The 20,870-nt window shown below is 37.3% G+C and overlaps 1 protein-coding gene across 1 annotated transcript in view; it reads right to left on the bottom strand.

The window, feature by feature from the left end:
- Positions 1–20,565, bottom strand: part of LOC141426861 (beta-1,4-glucuronyltransferase 1) — a 114,326-nt gene extending 93,761 nt beyond the window's left edge. Inside the window, exon 1 of the mRNA XM_074086085.1 lies at positions 20,336–20,565. The gene's annotated coding sequence lies outside the window, so the exon portion shown is untranslated. The remainder of the gene's footprint in view (positions 1–20,335) is intronic.
- Positions 20,566–20,870: the final 305 nt, after the last annotated feature.

Here is a 20,870-nt window from a genome sequence, read left to right as displayed (position 1 = left end):
TCAAACTATTTATGTTACAACGTTTATGGTTAAATTTCATTTTGGAACAATCAAAAATTACGCTTGTGGTCATCTATAAAGATAACTTTTTACAGTATTTTATTAATCATTTTAGCATTAATCGCATAATTAAATTTTGATGATAATTAAGTCCCTGGGACCTAGGTCCTAGTTCGACTCCTCGTCGACCCTTAACTAAAATAAAATATATTTTGTTCTCAAAAATCATTGAAATCATATCTCAGGTTACAAAGTTATACTTGAACACACAACAAAATTAAGTGTGAACAAGTCATAGACCATATGTTTTTTTTGAAGTTCTTTTAAAGCAACAAAGGTTTAAAACTTGAAAAGGGACATTGCACTGGTGCCAGGGTTATTTCAAAATATTTTAAACTCACAATCCTTCGTCGTGACCAATAAACTGGTTGATTAATAAACAAGTGTCAATTCCTACGGTTCACTTTGCTTATTGAATGTCGGTTAATTCACTGATTGAATTCTCTATATCATTCTCGGTAGGTGTTTACTGTCACTATTAACGAATAATGCGTGCGTAATAAAAGACCACGTTTTATGTTTAAGTTACGATATAAAACTCGTATTTCCGATCACGAGAGATGGCACTCACAAAAATCTTGCTCTGCAAACTATCTATCTGTATCTTGTGTCGGCAAACGTGGCTCTTATATATAATAATAATGAGATACCTACTCTGGTCTTACACCATCTCCTTAAAAATTTAAAAGTCACGCTAAATACTTTGGACAAGTATTAAAAATAGTCAAGTTGCGATTTGGATTATAGCGCCATAGGGGCAAATATCTTGTATTAGATGTGAAAATTTAAGTTAAATTAAATCACAGAAACAGATACACAGAGGTTTTTGACTATAAATCACAGAAAGTTAGGATAACGAAAGAAAAAAAAACCGGCCAAGAATGTGTCGGACACGCCGAAGATAGGGTTCCGTAACCATTACGAAAAATTAAGTATTTTTTTACAAAGGATTTCGTATTGTATGCGGAATCTTCCAAGTTTAGGTATATAATTTTATACCTTAGGCCGCTATTTAGCTACTCTTAAACTACTAATAATTCCCAAGTAATCTTAGCCGTTTTTCCACCCAACAGTTTAGATTCGATGGACGCTCGATTTTAATGAAAATGTGCACTTTAAAGTTGAATATTTCGCAAACAGATTACTGAATCGAAAAATCGTCTTCGAAACCCCCAATGGTATAAAAGACCTATCCAACGATACCCCACACTATAGGGTTAATCGAGAATAAAAATCACCCCCAGTTTACGTCTATGAGGGGCCTAAAAATTTATTTTTATTTTTTACTTTACCACTTTGTCGGCGTCACTGATATGACAGACGGACAGACAGATGGACAGACATGGCGAAACTATAAGGATTTCTAGTTGACTATGGAACCCTAAAAACCTATCTACACATAAACGGAACAATAGGCGGCTAAAGTAGAAGGTAAAGACTTCATAAATGCAAGATACGAGTAGAAAGCATCTAGCAATGTAGCTTGTCCATTGAATAAAAAAGTACGTAGGAGTAACAAACGTAATCATGGATTATTCGCAAAATTAGTGGGCTCTAGTTTAGGTGGTAGTGACCAACACGTATTGCCACACATCCTGTTACAATACGATAGTAAGAAGAGCAGCGGTCGTTTGGTTCCTACTGTCTAACAACCATTAATTTAACTTCATTTGTGAAACTTTTAACGCTTTTAATATACAAGTTGTTTATATAAGGGAAAATACAAGTAAGGTCGAATGACTTCCTGCTTCAGCCGTGCCAAGGGCTCCCATTAAAAACTTCCTGAAGTTCAACGCGAAGCAAAAAGTAAATCATTGAAAAAACGTAGCAATTTTACCGACGAGATTTTATTTAACCCATCAATTATTATACTAATTTTTTGTACCTACTTAGTTTATTATTCGTTCAAAATAGACTTGAGCGTAGGTAAACACGCGTAGGTACACTTGTTCACAGTTCCCATCTTCTAGTTTCGAAATGATTCAAGTAGAACCACCTCGTGCAGTCAAATAGTTTTATTCGACCAAAACCAAAATGTTATAACTAAGTGCTTGTTGCGATATCAGTAGGTACCAGTAAGTAGTCGGTAGTATAAGCGGGTTATTGATGAGTTCATAAATAAAATAACTCATTTATGTAATTTCTATCACATGGCACGAAATTTTTAGAACTGACTTTACTTGGTTAATCGTAAATAGTCAGTTTCTCCGCAGCAATCAGTGAGGTAACTTAAGGAATGGGGGACCAGGTTATAAAGCAACTCTAAAGGGTTCCGGTAAATTTTTTAATGGCAGTCTCGCTTGGTTTTTGTTTCGAATGTACACTCAAGGACTTTAATTCATGAGCCACCATGGAACCTTTTCTAAGCAAAAGTCATTACGATTATCATTGTTAATTAACGCAATGTCACTATGACGTTTACTGTGAAATGATTCCATGGTGGCTCATGAATTAAACTCTTTGACCGTACATAAGTTGGATACACTGCTGTGTGTCTTGAACTTTGATACAGAATAATTAAGAATCTAATCTTTCTCGTACTAGGTATCTTCTTTTCTTATGATATGTTTACACCTACTACGACTACCTTGTCGCTGTCACTTCATGTTTGATTTTTGTACACAACTGTCAAAAAGCATACTGTGCCAAGGTGATCAAGTTTAAAGATATAATTGACGTCGACTGTACGACGGTTAGCGCCTAGTTAAGTTCTCAAGTTGTACAAGATGGTTACTGTTTTATAACGAATTTACGACACTAGTTGCAACGACCGGATATTACCGATTGGCAGACGGCAGCGTAATTTAATTTTATACCGCAAACAGCAATTTTGCAAAGCAAAAGAGACTGCGAAACCTCGCCAAACTGATTTAAACAAAAATCAAAATGTTAACCCGACCACACCCGACGATTATGGTGCAGTAAATCAGGATTTTAAGTTACTAAGAGTACATGAAATAAATAGTGAACGGTTACTCTACTTTTGTATTTTTGGAATTTAATTTCTAAAATCTTGTTTTTTTCCTCACATACATATTTCCATGTTGGAACGACGGAGTAACTCGAGCGTTATTGGGAGATAGAAAACTCCACCTTTTTATACTAAGTTTCAATATTAAGCCCCCACGCAGCAAAAAACCTAATTCAATTAAACATTTTTCCCTTTAAGATATTAATATTTCATTTTAAGTCCCACAAGCTGTTTGTATTGACATAATTAAATGTGCATTCTATGCCTCAACTAATAAGGTTTAAACTGGTAATGCGGTCTACCGAGACCGTATAATGGGGCCCTGCATAGCCCTATAGGTAGGTATCCTAGCGACGCCTGCCTGAATGACTCACACTTTTTTAAAAGCTTGTAAATACCCATGACTACGTACATTATCGGCATCCGCAGACAATTTAATACACGCGAGCGAGGTCGTAGTACCGAGAAAAATGCGCGTGAGTTGTCATTTCAGAACTGGTTAATACCATTGTGAGGTTCTTAAGATTCACTTTTCTCTAAAATATTCGTACAATTCACGCGCAATCGTGTGATTCCGGGACCATCCACATAAATACGAATATTTTTGAGAAAAACCACACAATTGTATTCATTGACCAGTTCTGAAAGGGTTAAGTCGAAAAATAAATACAGTTCGGTAAATGGAGACAGGTTCGGTTTCGGATTTCAACGGCTATTTTATTAATAATCGTATGAAACGATTGAGTTTTACGAAGTTAGTTTCCGATACGATGATTCTATGCGTAAGGAATCGTCGGAAGAATCTTGTAGCAATGAGTCAGATTTATTTGGTAAGGTTTTCCTGTTCACGATTGTGCGATGACGGAACGTGGTCACGGGATTAGGGGCCCCTTTTCAAGGCACTAAGGAGCTGTGGAGTCGCATATCTTCTTCTTATATTATATATATTATGCTATTATGCTATTATTCACATACGCATTATGCACACGCATTATGCTAAGCACAAAACTCGGGAACGAGTGGTCCGATTTCGCTATTCTTTTTTTGTTGTGTTCATTACTGTCTGGAGATGGTTTTTTTGGAAGAAAATACAGAAAAAACAACGGGGGCTAAGCCGCGGGCAACAGCCAGTCAATTATAAAAATAACTTTTTTTTTAACTTATTAAAGAAGCATTTTTTTTACTTTACTGTCTGTTGTGAAGATAAGAAGGCTATGGGGAAAACCGGGTCACTAAAACAGAACTGTAATAATATTTTAGTAAACAACATCAACACTACTTATATAATAACTTGACAAGCATGAGAACCATGTCGCAGGGAGCCTCTGCTGCCCTTAACAAGATTTTTTTAATAATTGCGGCAAATTTTGACTGCAGCAGGGTTCTACCGGGTGTCACGTACAAACTTGTCTTGATATAATAACAAAGCGGACAGCTAATGTTGGTAAAAATAGATTTTAATATTACAAATTAATTCCAAAACAAATTCTCAGATTGATCCCTAATCGGAGATGTTTTTGAATGGTATGTGTTATTGATAAAACCAATTAGCTATTATGAACTGTGGAAGTGCGAATGACATACAACCTTGACAACATCATTCATGACCGAACGTTACGAAACTTAAAATAGATTATACTTACTATACGGATAACTGAGTATTAGGAACGGATTATTCCAAGAGCGAGACAAATTACATAGAAATATCCTATTTTTCACTTGAGTAAGTGGTTAAATAATTTTATTTAAGTAGTTTCTTATGCCTTATACACATTATAAAGCGTTCTTTTTTTTCTAACACTGACTTAGGGAATTGATGAAGCATATTTAAAAAATGACCTTCACCACCATAATGGTAACTAAATCATGTTTAACTACAATTGAGTTACTTAGGTAACTAACATAAAATATAGCGAAGTTGTCGTAAAGCTCCTGCTCTTGATCAAAGCGTGGTTCATAGTGTGAAGCACATTCCAGTGCAACAATAAAAGGAGAAATTTAATAATGTCGACATTTTATTTGTAAATACCTGGGCGACCGAGCTTTGCTAGGGCTGAAACAAGATAATAATCGTTTACCCATTGCAGAGATAAGACCAAGCTAGATCAATTTGTCATCCCCGAAAACCCCCAAATACCAAATTTCAATTTTAATTTCTCGATTTTAGGTATTAGATTAGGTAGATAGATAATAGGTTTTGGACGTACAGTCCAGGACATAAATATGTATGCAGCCATAGTGTCAAATTTTGTACGAAATTTTATGGTTCCATTTTCTACCTCTTTTTGTCTGACGGTTAAATATACACTGACGAGTTTCGTACATAGTTGTATGAAAAGTGACCCGCTATTTTTGCTCGTCAGTATTCTTTTACGATGGGGGTATTAGTCAGGCCGGGATGGCGGCCGGCGCCCCGCCAGGCGCCACTCCCGTGAAATGCTACCGATCCGAGATCCTATCCCGTTACTGCCTATATTTACCACGACCATAATCTCAAGGGAAAAACAAACTGGCGCTCGGTGAAAGTCTATTTTAAACAGACTTTTTTTTAGAGGTTGTGCATTAGACTGTACCTACATTTTTATGCATGTTTGTATTGTACATTTCTTGCTCAATAGCGGATCGCTTGGCACGATGCGTATATTATATAGCAACAGATGATGATGAAGAATTAAAAACAAAAGTAGGTGATGTTCAATCAAGGATGTTTATTTTAAAGGTAAGATAGAAGGCACGATTGTGCCTACAAGGTCCCTTAGAGGGTCATAAATCTGGATACAAGTGTAAGATAAAACTGGTTATAAAAAGCACTGATTCACTGAACTGTGGGAACTGTTGCAATTATGAGCACGAATAGGTATTTACTGTCAAAATTATAAGATATTTGAGGCTTAAGCATGTCTTAATAGTACGGCTGCTGAGCTGAGCATGAATTTATTGACGTAAAACAAAGTGCTGAATAGGAAAGTACAGGGAGTATACGAAAATTAAAATTTTGAATTGAATTTTTAAACGACGCGAAGCATGAATTTGAGGAAGAAAATCAACCAGGCTTGTTACACGCTTTTAATTTTCATTTGTCTGAAAGAGTAAATTTTCATAATGGTCATGATCAGATGATAGGTTTCTTGAGAAAGTGAGGGAATTCTTCAAATTTTATGGTAATTTCTAAACCACCTCTTGTGTTTGTTCTTGGAAATCACCATTTAGTTAATGAAGTAGAATTGAAGAAGACCACAGATGGTAACCGAAGCTATTTATGATTAAGTATTTTATGGCCTACAATTCGATTACCTAAAATACAGTTGTTAAGCAATTAATGCTCGTCAGAATGAATTTAATGAAATAGAACTTATGGTGAAACACTATGAGAACTCCTTAACAATTAACATCCCTTCACCAGAAAAAGCAATAAGTATTTTGTAAAAAGTGACGAGCAATTGACTGACATTATGGTTTTGTAAACGAGTCCTTTTCCTAAAGATGCCATCGTAAAATTAAAGTTTTGGGGGGATCAATAATCCTATATTATTATATACTAGTTTACCCGCGGCTTTGCACGCGTAAGCTTTTCGATCTGGTAGTTACAATTGAATTAGTTACAAAATTCATATGGGAAATCCCAAAATTTATATCGTAATCTTCATTGAGGTGTTGTGTTAAGAACAACTATCCCGTGGGAATATTGGAATAAAAGTAGCCTATGTGTTAGTTCAGACATCCAGCTATCTACATACCAAATTTCATGACCAGCGTAATCTGGCGCGCGGCAATGAATAGGTATAGAGCTTTACAGATTGCAATGCAGGATAATGAATAGATTTCTTTTTCCCTGAATGGCAGCACTGGCATAGATCGTTCGTTTTTGGCTCGAAATTCGAACTTGAGATTTTATTTTGCTTAATATACAAAATGTACACACCCAATATCATATTTTTTCAAGTTTTTCGCGATTCCCAAGGTCAAAGAATCGAATTGCTTTAAAATTCCAGAGAAATAATGCGTTGTTTGGGAGAAGCGTCTCAAAATGGTGTTGTAGAGCGCCATCCTGCTCTGTCTCGTTTTTGTTGTCCCGTTCTGGCGGTTCACTTATGTATATTATAGATTTTCGTCTAAATGCGTCCGTACTCTATTGCACCTGTACAACGACTGACAAACGTCACATAAGTAGTGTGTGACTGACAACGCTCCATGAAGCCGAAATTAGTCGAGTCTCTTTCCAAAGACCGATGTGCAATCTTTATGGCCGGGTATTGTAAGTAGCATTTTACAGGGTTTCGCGCATTGTCAATTTGTCCAATTTGCAATTATTACTCCTAATTCTTTGAAATAAAACAGAAATGAAGTGAAACGGATTCTCTGTAAAACCACACATCGCGGCCCTCTTATGATAGATAACTGGATTTGTAAAAGCAAATACTAAAAAGCAATACTTCAATTGATTTCACACGCGGCGAAGATATCGACGGAAAAAGTAAAACACTCGTCCTTATTGAGAATTTTGAAGTCGTTTAAAAAGTAAGCAAGTTTTTCAAAGAAAGGTGTTTGTGCCAGAATCCGGTTCAACGAATGACGTGCATTTTTTATCAAAACAACCTGTTCAGTCACATTTAGTTCCATTGTCCGATGATGCGACTACGTAAGTAGCACTTGTTACTAGTTGTTTTGTTACGTCTTTATTATGACAAGGTACAATGCACGGTGCTCAGCTCACATTACCATCTCACTTACATGTAAGACAAGAAGGGTCGACGAGGCATTAGGATGTTGTTGTAAATTACCTAACTGTGATCAAACGTTGAGTCCTACGTTTGGTATCAGACGGAAAGTTGACAGTCATTCATCAGTACTTAAGTGCCTATACTTCAAAAATGGAATATGGATGAAATAAAATCATATCTGATTTGATGTAGGTACTTACAGGCTGATGTGCACGGTCAAGTGTATATGTAGTTAGGATTCGTACACGCAGAAATCCGTACCGTCTTGTACAGAAAAATACAGGTTGATTTTTTACTTTATGTCATTATTATTATTATTCGCCTATTCTATTCCACTGCTGAGTAAAGGCCTCCGTCCGATACTTCCATCGCTCTCTGTCCCCTGCATTTAAGGGCCAGTCCTTCAAGAAGTAGTCTAGTTCATCCCACCATCACGGTCTGCCGGGTCGCCTTTTCGAGTTGGTGGGCGTCCACTCGGTGGTTTTGTCATTACTTGGTGGTAATATTATTATTTTTATCTACATGAATATCATAACTTCCCTATTATATGTTCAGAAACGACTATCAAATGGCCTTTATTAAGAAACCTGGTATCTGCTTGTGCATCTTAATGTTCACATTAAAGTACAGTGCATCTTAATGTTTACATTAAAGTATCGGTAATACTTTTTTTAACAATGCATATCTGTACATATTGTAGAAAACTTATGACATGCATGTAGATAATAATTATTATTATAAATAAAACTTTAGTTTATTATTATCTGTTTTATTTAAGCTTTGGTAGGTACTTCAAACTAGTTATCAGTAACACTAACTTAAAAATACAGGCCATATCTGAACATATTATAGAAAACTTATGATATGCATGTAGATAAAGTTATGTATGCGGCTATACATAATTAGGCATTAAAACACTCGTGTGATCTTATTATGAAACCACACTCGTACTTTACTGCCTCTCATTATGCACCAGCCACGCCACATAAATAACTATTTAATTATTTGGCGGCAATTTAAATGCACACTTGTGAGAATTTCCGACGTCTTTCCGATGCCATAGCTAATACCCCTAGTAACGGTTAGACAAGCACAAAAAAACGGATAAAAGCTTTTTTTGTATGGGAACTACGACCCAAGCCATCTCATTTTGAGAGGAGGCCTGTGCATAGGGACGTACATAGGCTAGGATGATGATGATGATGATAGTCTTGTTGGATACGGAACCCTAAGCGGCAATGTTGATGTTGATTTTATAAATGCTACGGCTCAGTGAACATGTGTACATAATGGTAGGTCGAGTATGTAAGTTGAAACCTTTCGTGTGTTTCAATAATTCTCATGTTACTGAATCGACAGCTTAGTCTGACAGCGCAATGAGTCGACTGCGCACATATTGGTTCCATTGTCTTTTTTGCAAACAGAAGCTCGATTTTAATATGACAGGGCGAGGTATGCCTTACCGAATTAAGCATTCTGACTTTAAAAGTCAAACACAAATGGCGCAAAAGTATCCATAATATGAATTGGCCGCATTTTGTTTACATGAAAAAAAAACTTTATTTTCATTTTCATTTTTTTATTATTATTGAAAATAAGTTTATACAGTGGTAAGTTGGTACCTAAAAGTTACGGCATTGAGGAGAAAAATGGGTACCTATCAAAGTCAAAGGCAAAATATCTTTATTCAATTTAGGCTATAACAAGCACTTATAAGGTCATCCACCATTACCTCTCATATTTCGTTTTCTAGTATTTTTTTTCCGTACAACGGCAAAACCTACTAGATACTGGCAAAATAGTCCTCCAATGGACAGAGCCATATTTTTTTAAAAATCTAATCTAATCTAAGCACTTATGAATGTCAAAAAAAACCTAGGACCCACCGGTTCGGAAAAACCTCTGTTGAGAAGAATCCGGCAAGAAACTCAACGAGGTATATTTTTTTTAAACAGATTTATAATATTATTAAATGATATCTATATCTATATCGCAAGTATTTAGCACACCTTTATTTTTAACACAGTAGGTTCGCTATTTGAAGGGATCGCCAATGCGGATCGGGTTTTATTTCCAAATATCCTTGTCCATGATATAATCATTAACTTTATAATACGCCTTAGATATTAATGTCTTCTTGACAATAGATCTGAATTTGGTATCCGTTACATTTGAAATATTTTTTGGAATTTTATTATAATAACGTATGCAACTTCCCAGAAACGACTTTTTGGTTTTAGCCAGTCTGTAAGATGGAACTTTAAGCTTTCCTGTGTTTCTATAGTTCTATAGTTGCTTTTGGCTATGTGGCTCAAATGGTCGCATCTCGATCTCGACAGTAGTGTTCTTTTTAGTTTTTTGAATTGTAATTAGATTTTTTTTACAATATTAGCTTTAGTTCTTCAGGCTGGTGTGCATCGCCCCATGGCTTACTGCCAACTAAATATACAATGCACCCCCCGAGCAAGCATAGCTTACCTTCTGTCTGTTGTCAATCCCTTGCCAGACCCCAGATAAGTCTAAATTGCATAGATGTTATCTATTCTGTGCCTAGATCAAGAGAAACCAAAATAAGGAATTAGCATCCTCATAATCCAGAAAGCAGCGTGGAAATGCTACTAGCTGCCAGTCCAATGGACATCCCTCCGCAGGGACAAGATTTAGGCGAATTGTTTACAATAGTCCCATTAGTTTTAGGATAGTTTTTATTTCAAACAATTGTTGTATGTACATATCATTTTTGTTTTGAAAATAATAATAAAGTAATACCTCCCGAAACTAAATAAGATTTTTGTTTATGAACTTAATATTTCATGGCAAATTAGTTCTTAACATTACGATCTGGTCAGTTATTAAGAAAAATCAGATTGTGCGACATAGACTTGCTAATTGCTATGTGTTGTTCGTGATTTGTGATCGGATGCCAATGACATTGTTAAGGTTAGTAGGTTAGGTATACACAGTATCGCTGCGAAATACTGATTTCAGCCAATTCACTAATAACCTTGGACTGGTTGGTGTTATGCAATATTATTTTTTGGGATATGTCCAAGGCTGTTCGAGTGATTAAATTTTTATAACCCCAAATGTGAATGGACATTTTATGCCGGTTTTTAGAGTTCTGTAGCTGAAATGACAAAACTAGAATCTTTATCAATTCGACTTTCGCGATTCTTACTTTCTACATTATTTTTATGATAGGCCTGAGTCCACGTGGATGAATTCGTGAGCACAGCTAGTAATATAATGAATAAGCTCGACAGCAATAGTCAAGAGTAAACTGAAGTGAAGATTATCATATTCGTTTCTTTAGCCGCGCAAGTTTTTCGTAATAAATGCACTTGATCTTGATCTTGTACCTACCGTCATTCTATCACATCGACACAACACTGACAATATGCTATTCTTCCTCCGAAACTTTTCCACGACGCCTATAAATGCCCTACATCAGATAAGTGCCTATCACTTGATTCCATGAACACAAAAGCTTTCAATATACCTACCGATAAAATTATTCTAGGTAGGTGCAGTCAAGTGCCAAATATGTATTTATTCAAACCACTCAAAAATTTTACCACGGCCTTATTGGATACTTCGGAGTAAGAGTCAGTGGCACATGTATAATTTTAAAGCGTTGGATATGTTCCTATTTTTACATTCGATCATACTTTTTGATTTCATCAGTTACACACACCATTCTAAAATAGAAATTGAGGTTTTTGGGATTTTATAGCCCCAATGGTTTGCTCCTAACTTTAGCAAATATTCTGCAATGGCAGAATTGTTTATCTAACAATTTGTGTATGACAGCTGCAATATGTTTCTTGGCCGTTTTCGGTATATTAGCTTCTTCTTCTGTTGTATTATCACTATTGTCAGTGAAAATCGCGAAAGTTTTTTTAAATCATTAAAATGAAATATCTGCTGCATATTGTACGAAACCCGACGCGCTTTTAGCCGGTTTTTTTCTTTGCACTGCATTCTAAGCTTTAAAAATATTGGTAGCAGGACTGGTCCAAGCCAATTAAGAGAATTCTCAGGTACCTATAACACAAGAATGTTAAGTTAAAGTTGTTAATGAACAGTTTTTGATGCTCATTGAAACAACAGCCCTTCCTACCGACGGGTCAGTGAACTTTAGCTTGGCGCCCGGGAACAGTTTAGTGCCTATTGAAGCGATGTATTTTCGTTCATATTTACGCGTGATTATTGAAGTTATTCCACAAGTTTGTTTAAAGTATTATTTGAAAGAAAAAGAAGACCGAAGACCATCTATTAGCACATTTTGGCAAACATACGAGTAAAGACTGCCTGGAAATAGTAGTAGGTACTGAGGGTTCCGTGTTCCGTTTAGTTATATTAGTCAGCTTCACTCGTGAATGCTGGAAGCACCCGCCGTTCTAAAGTAATAAACATAAAGGCTAATTCCTGACTCAGCTCAATGCCGAAGGAATGCAGACTCAGGTAGGTAGGTATTGTGCAGTTATCTAAACATCGTGAACCTACTTTTGGGCGATTTTGGGCAGTTTGCCAAGAAAGTATCCAACTAACTATGGTCCATAGGATAACACACTTTTGTGGACAACACACAGGCGTCTTAAACTACTCTTTATTGCGTATCGAATAAGGCGCTGGCGTATGTACTGACCATCACTTTAATTTGACACAATTATAATTCCTACTCGTTTTGAAACCAAAGAATAAGGGGTTGAAGTCGTTATGTCCACTAGTCAGTAAAGTCTATCGCGTATACAAACGTGGACTGAAATGAATGTGCAATGTCGCAAGCACGGCGGTATTATATGTACTCATTAACTCGTATGTAGTCATTTTAATCGACGTGCGCATTTACTACAGTTTCATTATTAAATACCATAACAACAGTCTTCAAATTGCTATGAAGTGAGTTAACTAGTGAGTAAGGTTCAGTGATAATGGGTAGGAATGTTTTTATGTTACGTTTCTCAAAAATAGTATACTTAAACTCTTAGCTCCTATATTGTTCTAAATATTTTGACTGATTAACATATGCATATTTAAGTACACAATTTTTTTACAAGTTCTTGGGTTATTTTGACTGAATATCCCTGTAGTTGTTCAGTAGATTTTTTTATTAGTGTTATCACTCTTTTGATGCAGTACACATTAGTACCTTGTCACTGTAAGCCTTCTGACAATTTTATACAAAATTTCAAACATGAAGGGACAACGATAAGTTTAAACATATCTTTGACCTGGACAGGACATCGATCAGTGTAAATATGGTAACGTATGTCAACATCAATTTTAAAAAATACAACCGAATTAATAACCTCCTTTTTTGAAGTTAGTTAAAAGCCTGAAAAACCTTTGTAGAAGTGCGTTTAAGTTCAACTAACCCACCCATCTGAAGAACCATTTCGGATTCATTTAAAGACATCTTATCTTGCTTGAATGAGTCATAATTTTTTAACTAGAAATAATTTACCATCTTACTCACAGGTTTTACTCGTACTATGCGACCTAAAAAATCGAGACCCAAATAGTCATCGACCCAAAAATTGCCACTAATGGGTCCCGACCCGACTGTTGAACTCGCAATTTTTTGTCGCTACTTTTTTTTTACAAGCTTTTATTCAACTTACAATGTATGTATGTACGTGTGTTTGTATGTATATAGGTTCATACATGGTGTAAATTGTCCCATGATATTTATTTTATTTATAATTATGTGCGGGTCAAATCTTGAAAGTTAAATTTGACGCACTTCCTGTGGTCGGATGGACTTGAAATTTGGCATGCTTATTTAAATCTGGTAACAATATAATAATCTGGCATTGACATCCTGGTGGTCTCTCCCGGATCGTCTCCGCGGGGTGCAACTCTACAACGGTTAATGGCATCGACTGGAAATTTGGTACGGAAATGCAGTTTGGATCACAATGCAAGTGCAGTCTGCAAAAAGTACCTACAGTCAGTAAAAAAACTTATATCTAGTTTTTATTTATAAGTTTTTTAAGTAGTCGGTTTTTTTATTAAGTAGATATTAATTATAGCTTATGCCCGCAGCGTTCGGCGTCATGTATCGGACGCATGTCTTCGAACAGCATGACAACAAGCCCCCTTTTAAATCGCGTGTGTGAGGGGAAATGTCATAAGAGGGATGTGCAGCCATGTGTGGCACCGTCATGTACCAGTAAGTCCATAGTTATACCTACCACAGTCGCTCGCACTAACAGGGAAAGGGTTAGTCCACCAGTTTAACGTGAGCTAATAACAAGATACGATAGGAACTGAACACATCTAAAGTCTGTGTTTGAAAGTTCATATATTTCTGGTCTTGATTCGAGACAAAGCTTTCAAAATGGACATATATATTCCTAACAAATTTGTGTTGTCCAGGGGACAAAGCGCACTAGAATTGGATTATGCGCTAAAAAGCTCAATGTTTTGCAAATGGATTCCTAAATCGAGTACTGTTTTTAGCAAACGTACAATATTTTTCAAAGATCGTAAAAAAACCATCCACACTTTACGTGTAGGGGAGGAACACTAAATTTTTTCTCCAAAAATTTATTGCCACTTCGTGCGTGATTGCTGAATTTTAATTTTCTAGCGCTTGCAGTATTTAAGCAGCTACGCTGGGAGAAACGTACAGACAGACAGACAGACGGACATAGGGAGGGAAACTATAAAAACATGTTTTACACTAGGTAAACACTTTACTAGAGGTAATATTAACGAACATTATAATGAAACCGTCGATTATTGGTCATTACATTATATAGCATGTTTAATGAGCTAGTAGTTTAATTAACTATAAAAATTTACTGCGCATGTACTCGATAGCGGTTACGAAGCTTTAATATACTCACATATCCATCGTTTGCAGCTATTACCTATCCCTTAGTTCAGGGCTTCCCAAAGTTATTTTTACTGTGATGCCCTTGCGACTTTGCCATTTTTTTATGACGCCCATCAAACCAGCCCTCCAAAATTCTTATCAGTTTTAGTACTAGCCTTGTAACAGGTTATGAGATAAACACTATTTGGAAATTTATAATTTTAATTAGAAAATAAGAACCAAATCAAAACATAAACAATGTCAACTGTTAAAATTATTTTCTAAGAGTTGTCATTGTATTGCAGAATTAATCAGGGTTGACACACTATTTCATAACAGCGTCCTTAACATAAAAATGAAAAAAAATTGACACGCGACGTCCCTGGGACAATTTGGGACAACGCACAGTTTGGGAAGCCCCGCCTTAGTTAGTTGATTAACACTTACCACGGTACCCTATATACCGCATGATGAGGGTACCGGCTGTTTTAATTCACTAGACTTTACCCGTGGCTTCGCACGAATAAACTATTGGATCCGGCAGTTGCATTGAAATTTACTTTATTTACTCAACATTAAGGTCGTGTACAGGTACATATTTTTGTAACTTTGGCCGTGCCGTGTCGATATCTAAGCACTTGACTCATCATCATCATCATCGTATCAGCCGTAGGACGTCCACTGTTGGACATAGCCTCACCATAGACCTCCAGTTGCTTTGGTTGGTTTTATTTATGAGGTTTGTGCGGGGAGGTTGCCAATATTCGCCACGCTTGGCTTGACTTGACTGTGCTACGTGAAGGGTGGTGAAGGAGTAACACACACACACACACACACACACACACACACACACACACACACACACACACACACACACACACACACACACACACACACACACACACACACACACACACACACACATACTAACAAATTTCGCATTTAATATTAGTACGATTCAATGATCACAATAATGTTCTGCTCCCATTGTCCTGATCATTTCATTGTGAAGCGTATAAATTTGATAAGGTCAAGTAACAGACAAGCATGCATCGATTTTCAGGTCACAATTTTTAAGACTGAATGTTGTATACTTGTAAAATTATTTATTACATGACATATCTTCCTACGGTCAAACTCACTCTTATCCTCTCGTCTATATTAATTTAAAGTTTAATCAATGGGAGTAGCGCCTGGTGGAATTCTTTATTCGTTAAGTCCGCAAGTTCTTAAAAATACTCAGCTTACCCGTGTTTTAAGTAAGTGTCTAAATCCATACTAATATTATAAATGCGAAAGTGTGTGTGTTTGTATGTTTGTCCGTTTTTCACGTCGAACCGGAGCGACGGATCGACGTGATTTTTGGCATAGAGATAGTTTATGGGCCAGAGTGACATATTTTTGAACATGCTTAAACTAATCGATAAACATGAACAAAACTTAACTATACATACTCTGTGTCTACGGCAGGCGAAAAAACGAACATCGAAGATGTACAATACTTTGTGTTTGTTTGTTGAAAAACTTAAATAATTACTCGTATAGTTTAGAAGAGCTGATGCTGACTCGGACTCGGGTGCATTTTTTTTATTCGACTGGGCGGCAAACGAGCAAGTGGGTCTCCTGATGTTAAGAGATCACCACCGCCTATAATCACCTGCAACACCAGGGGGATTGCAGTTGCGTTGCCAACCTAGAGGCCTAAGATGGGATACCTCAAGTGCCAGTAATTTCCTCGGCTGTCTTACTCTCCGCGCGCTTGATTAATATAACTGTAAGACCTTCGTGGTAAAGTGGAATTATTTAAATTATGTCTCTAATTAATCTCACGACCGTGTTTCATTATCCTTAGTGACGGAAACGTTTTCTATACGCGCTCCAAGCTAACAATCCTTGGTGGGTTCCTATTCATTAGGTACAGAATGGGTTTAGGTATGTAATTATGTATATTGTAGTCGTGATAAATACTCACTTAATGTGTTTCTTAACACGGACAATAAACTCGTCTTTGAGTGGCGCTCTATTGTTCGCAAAAGTGTCGAACGTTTCGAACGGATGCGTCTGGAGGACCTGGATGCTAAGCGTCAAATGCGTAAGACGCGACCAAGGCCCTCCTACACTTACATACAACGGTTCCAGACAACTTCACTGCGCTCCATGTGATCGAATTTTCCGGACTAAGTTCGGTTTCGCGAGCCACATCCGAGCTTTTCACAACCCGGACAAGGACAATTGACGGAGTCGCTGTCGCCGGATACGGCGAGGAGGACTATATAAACTCGTCTAATTTTCATTTACCCCGCGTATTAAATTGACGTGACTTTTACGCCTATTAGGTTTATTATCTAAGCTGTTGAACAATTACTGTGTTTATCGCTGCAAGTATTATTGAGTAAAGGTAGATGTAAGAAAATAAGAACCATGGAATTATTAATCGTATCAAAAATTATGCAGTGAGAGTGAGAGTACAAACCATCATTAGATGTAGCCTTGTGGCAAAGATAAGTCAGTGGCGTCATCAGTGCATCATTATCATTGTAAAAACATTCTTACAAATAGGTTTTTATAACACTGAAATTTGAACAAAGCGACGAAACAAAAACGATTGAAACATTAACTTACTTCATAGTTACATAAGAAATTCACTACATTACAGTAAAATCACCACAGAACCATTAAAAAGAAGAATGAAAGTGCCACGTAAGCTAAATAACTAAAAAGCCGTAAGTAATATTATTTAGTTTCCCCGTAAAGTCTGATATGCAGGAATAAGTAAAGAAATGGGGTAATGCAGAAATTGTATTCAAAGAGGATCGCATTTGTATTGCATTGCACCGTAGGTATTTATAGCAGTAGAAATCTGATACCTTTCAACGAGCAATTCTTGTGTATATTATGTACCTATATATACTTTAAAGTGCAAATTTTCATTAAAATCGGGCGCTCCCCTCCTCTAAAATCTAAACTGTTGGGTGGAAAAATTTGAAAAAATTCAGGATGGTAGTAAGAATATCAAATTTACAAGGACTAAGATTGCTTGAGAATTATTAGTAGTTTAACAGTAAATAGTAGGTAGCAGGTATTATAAAATATACATAAACTTGGAAGATTCCGTACACAATACGAAATCCTTAGAAAAATACGCGTTTTTGAATCTACATAGGCACGAAGACGTCTGTACACGCGTCAATGTGTGCGTAAGATACACAGGGCTGACTATCGCAAAACCCTAATAAGTGTTACCAATGACATTTAAAGGTATGTAGGTATGGCTTAGATAGTGCAAATCAATCTAATCGTTAATCTTACTTATTAATTTAAACCTAATTAAAATGTGTCTGTCTGTGCATTTAAGCATTATTATTTTCAATTACAATAAATATACGACAACAAACTTAAACGTATTACGGTAGGTAGTTATTTCATGTATTAATCGCGATAATTTCAGAAATCATTATTTATTTAGAAAAAGGAAGTAGGTAGGGTACCGTTACCATTTCGCAAAATTATTGCTCCCGAACTTAGTGCCGCGCGGCCGCCATACATCGCTTTGCGCATTGGTTGCGCACCCGACTGCTTTCCTGTGGTTTTCCTGCAATCTGCGCTTGAGGGGTGGGGTAACTCAAATCGGTGCGGGGCGGAGCGTGGCCATTCTGTACGTTAGTGTAGTACTATTATATATTCTGTGCTTTGGTGCTTATTTGACTGTCTAACGTGCCGTACTTCTAAAGTACGTCTGTGGTGGCCTAGTGGTTTGACCTATGGCATCTCAAGCAGAGGATCGTGGGTTCAAATCCGCCCTCGCAATGTGGAGTTTTTCGAAATTCGCGTGAGAAATTATATCTGAAATGTACTACTTTACGGTGAAGAAAAACGTCGCGACGAAATCAGCACAAACTTGCGAAGCTATTCAATGGTGTGTGAAGTGCCTAATCAAACCCTCTCATTCTGAGAGATATCTAGCTTGTTCCCAGCAGTGGGACGAATATAGGTTGGAAAGATGACGATGAATGATGATACTAAACTAAAAAGATCCATCTTGTTAATAAAAATCATTTAACGTTTGTTGTTCTGTTAACATAACATTCATTTGTCTTGATCTGTTACTGCGACATTTTGCCTTTTCCAGGCACAGAATAAATAATTAAGTAAAAGATCTGTATTTTTTTAAATAAGGCGGTATACCTAAAATTAGGTGAAGATGGTATAACATAACATCGATGAAGGCGAGAAGATATCGAAATTATAGGGTCGGTTGTGGGTCAGAGACAGCTTGAAGGTGCGGCCGCATGCAGTCGCTCGTCGCTTGTTTGCAGTTTGCAGCGATAAATCTGGTCACGTGACCCCATTTTGAATTTCCCGCGACTCAAAAAAGTAGCATCAAGTCGCCGCGTCGAGCAGCAGCGTCAAGATGGCTACTTGCAGGAATGATGTTGGTCTTAGAAGCTGACTTCTTAATCTCATTTAGTAGCAGTCGTGGTAGTGGTAGGTACAAATAAAAGAAATTGGAGTGAATTAAAAAAAAGTGTTTTTGCCGATATTGAAGAGGTTTTTTTTTCAGCGATAAAGCTCCACGTTTTCAGCTTTATCGCTATATTTTATGTCACGTAACCAGCAGGGCTACTACGAAACTCGTAACTCGAAGTTCGTATCGTACCGTCCCTCGCTCTCGTATTAAATAGTATGTGTCTAGAGGGACCGCACGCACGACACGAACTTCGAGTTTCGTAGTAGCCTTGCATTTGACGCTGGAAACGAGCGTCGAGCGAAGAGCATGTGGCCGCGCCTTGAGAATCCCAGTTATACTTAGATGGCGCTAATTGAAAAAATTCAACACAACTGATGCGAGCGAAAAATAGAAGAAAAAGTCCAATCTCTAATTTTATTTGATGCTTCAGTTCAGGCTATAAATAATGGCATAAGAACGCATTGTGACTTGGAGATTCTTCGGCAACAAGTGAAGTTGCAAACTAGGTAGCAAAACAATGTCTGCTTAAAAATGTGACGCACGAGCAATTTGGACCTGATAAAGGGCGACAGGAAATTATCATCCCGTCATCATATGGACAACATGTTGGTTGATATGCACAATGTAGATAGTACTTACACGCTGTTGTTCACTCACCGGAAGAAAAGTGTCGTTTTAAACTAACCTTCAGACGACAACAACAGGAAGAATATTGTAAGATTGTTTAAACTGAATATCAATTGGCGCACTCACCATGTTTTACTAACATTATGGAGGGACTTTCATTCACAATCATCATTGTTATGTATGACCGAACGAGAGCATTCCGAATCGTAATAGTATAAACTTTTGAGATCGAAATGGAATGCGTAATCCAGATATATAAACGCCGGCGGTTACAAGTAATTACTAATTTAGTCGATTATGTGGAAGAGCGTAGCCAAGATGTGCTGCCAAGCTGTTTGAAATAGATGAATACGCATTTACAACCTAAAATCAAGACTACCTACTAATTATTTATAAGAATTTTCGCTTTCGCTGCTTAGAATGGATGGATCTGTAGGAAGATTATTAAAATCAAATATAATCAGTATTAGCGTGTAGCCGTATTAGCATAACTCGTTCAAAAGTTCCCCATTAGTATCTGCTCTACGCTCGAAGAGTAAACAAAAGTGCTTTAATAGTATTTTATCCCACTTAGATTCCCAACATCCTTAGGGCTAACACACAAAGTATCACTGGCGATAGAAAGTAAAGATTAAAGTATTAAGGCGCCCAATAAATAAACTTACCGAAGTGCTATGTTTATTTTTTTCCTCACGAATAGTGGTAACTCGCATTCGAATGACGGGAGCACGGGGTGGCCGGTTTGTTTCACTTTCGGTTTATAGGATTGTTGCGAATGTTGTCGGCGTGATGCACAATGCAGTTGTGGTGGTGAGTCGCGTGTCGCGCGCGTGCTTACGCTAGCAACCCGTCCCGTTCGGCGGCGCGCGTCGTACTGGCCGGCCCGGCCCGGCCCGCCGCCGCTTACGCTTACGGGCCAGAAGAGCGCCATGTCGTGTCGTGGTAGGTATAGTTGTATGGCGCGGATGCGCGGCCAACACGAGGGACCGTGAAAGAAGGGCCACTAATCAACCCGACGTTTTTTGTCCCGTCTAGCTTAGCACAAAGACCCGTCTGGCCTGACCAAATTCGTCGAAGGACTTTCTGCCCGCTACTGCCAATTGAATCACATGGAGAGGGTTGCCGAAAGTTTGATGGCTTTGATGCGTCATGTCAACTTTTGCCGGGCATTGCATTAATTTTAAGGGCTATTGTAGGTAC

The sequence above is a fragment of the Choristoneura fumiferana genome, chromosome Z (genome assembly GCF_025370935.1).
Source record: "Choristoneura fumiferana chromosome Z, NRCan_CFum_1, whole genome shotgun sequence".
Classification (NCBI taxonomy): domain Eukaryota; kingdom Metazoa; phylum Arthropoda; class Insecta; order Lepidoptera; family Tortricidae; genus Choristoneura; species Choristoneura fumiferana.
The sequence above is the reverse complement of the archived record's forward strand: the minus strand, read 5'-3'. Positions and strand labels throughout refer to the sequence as shown.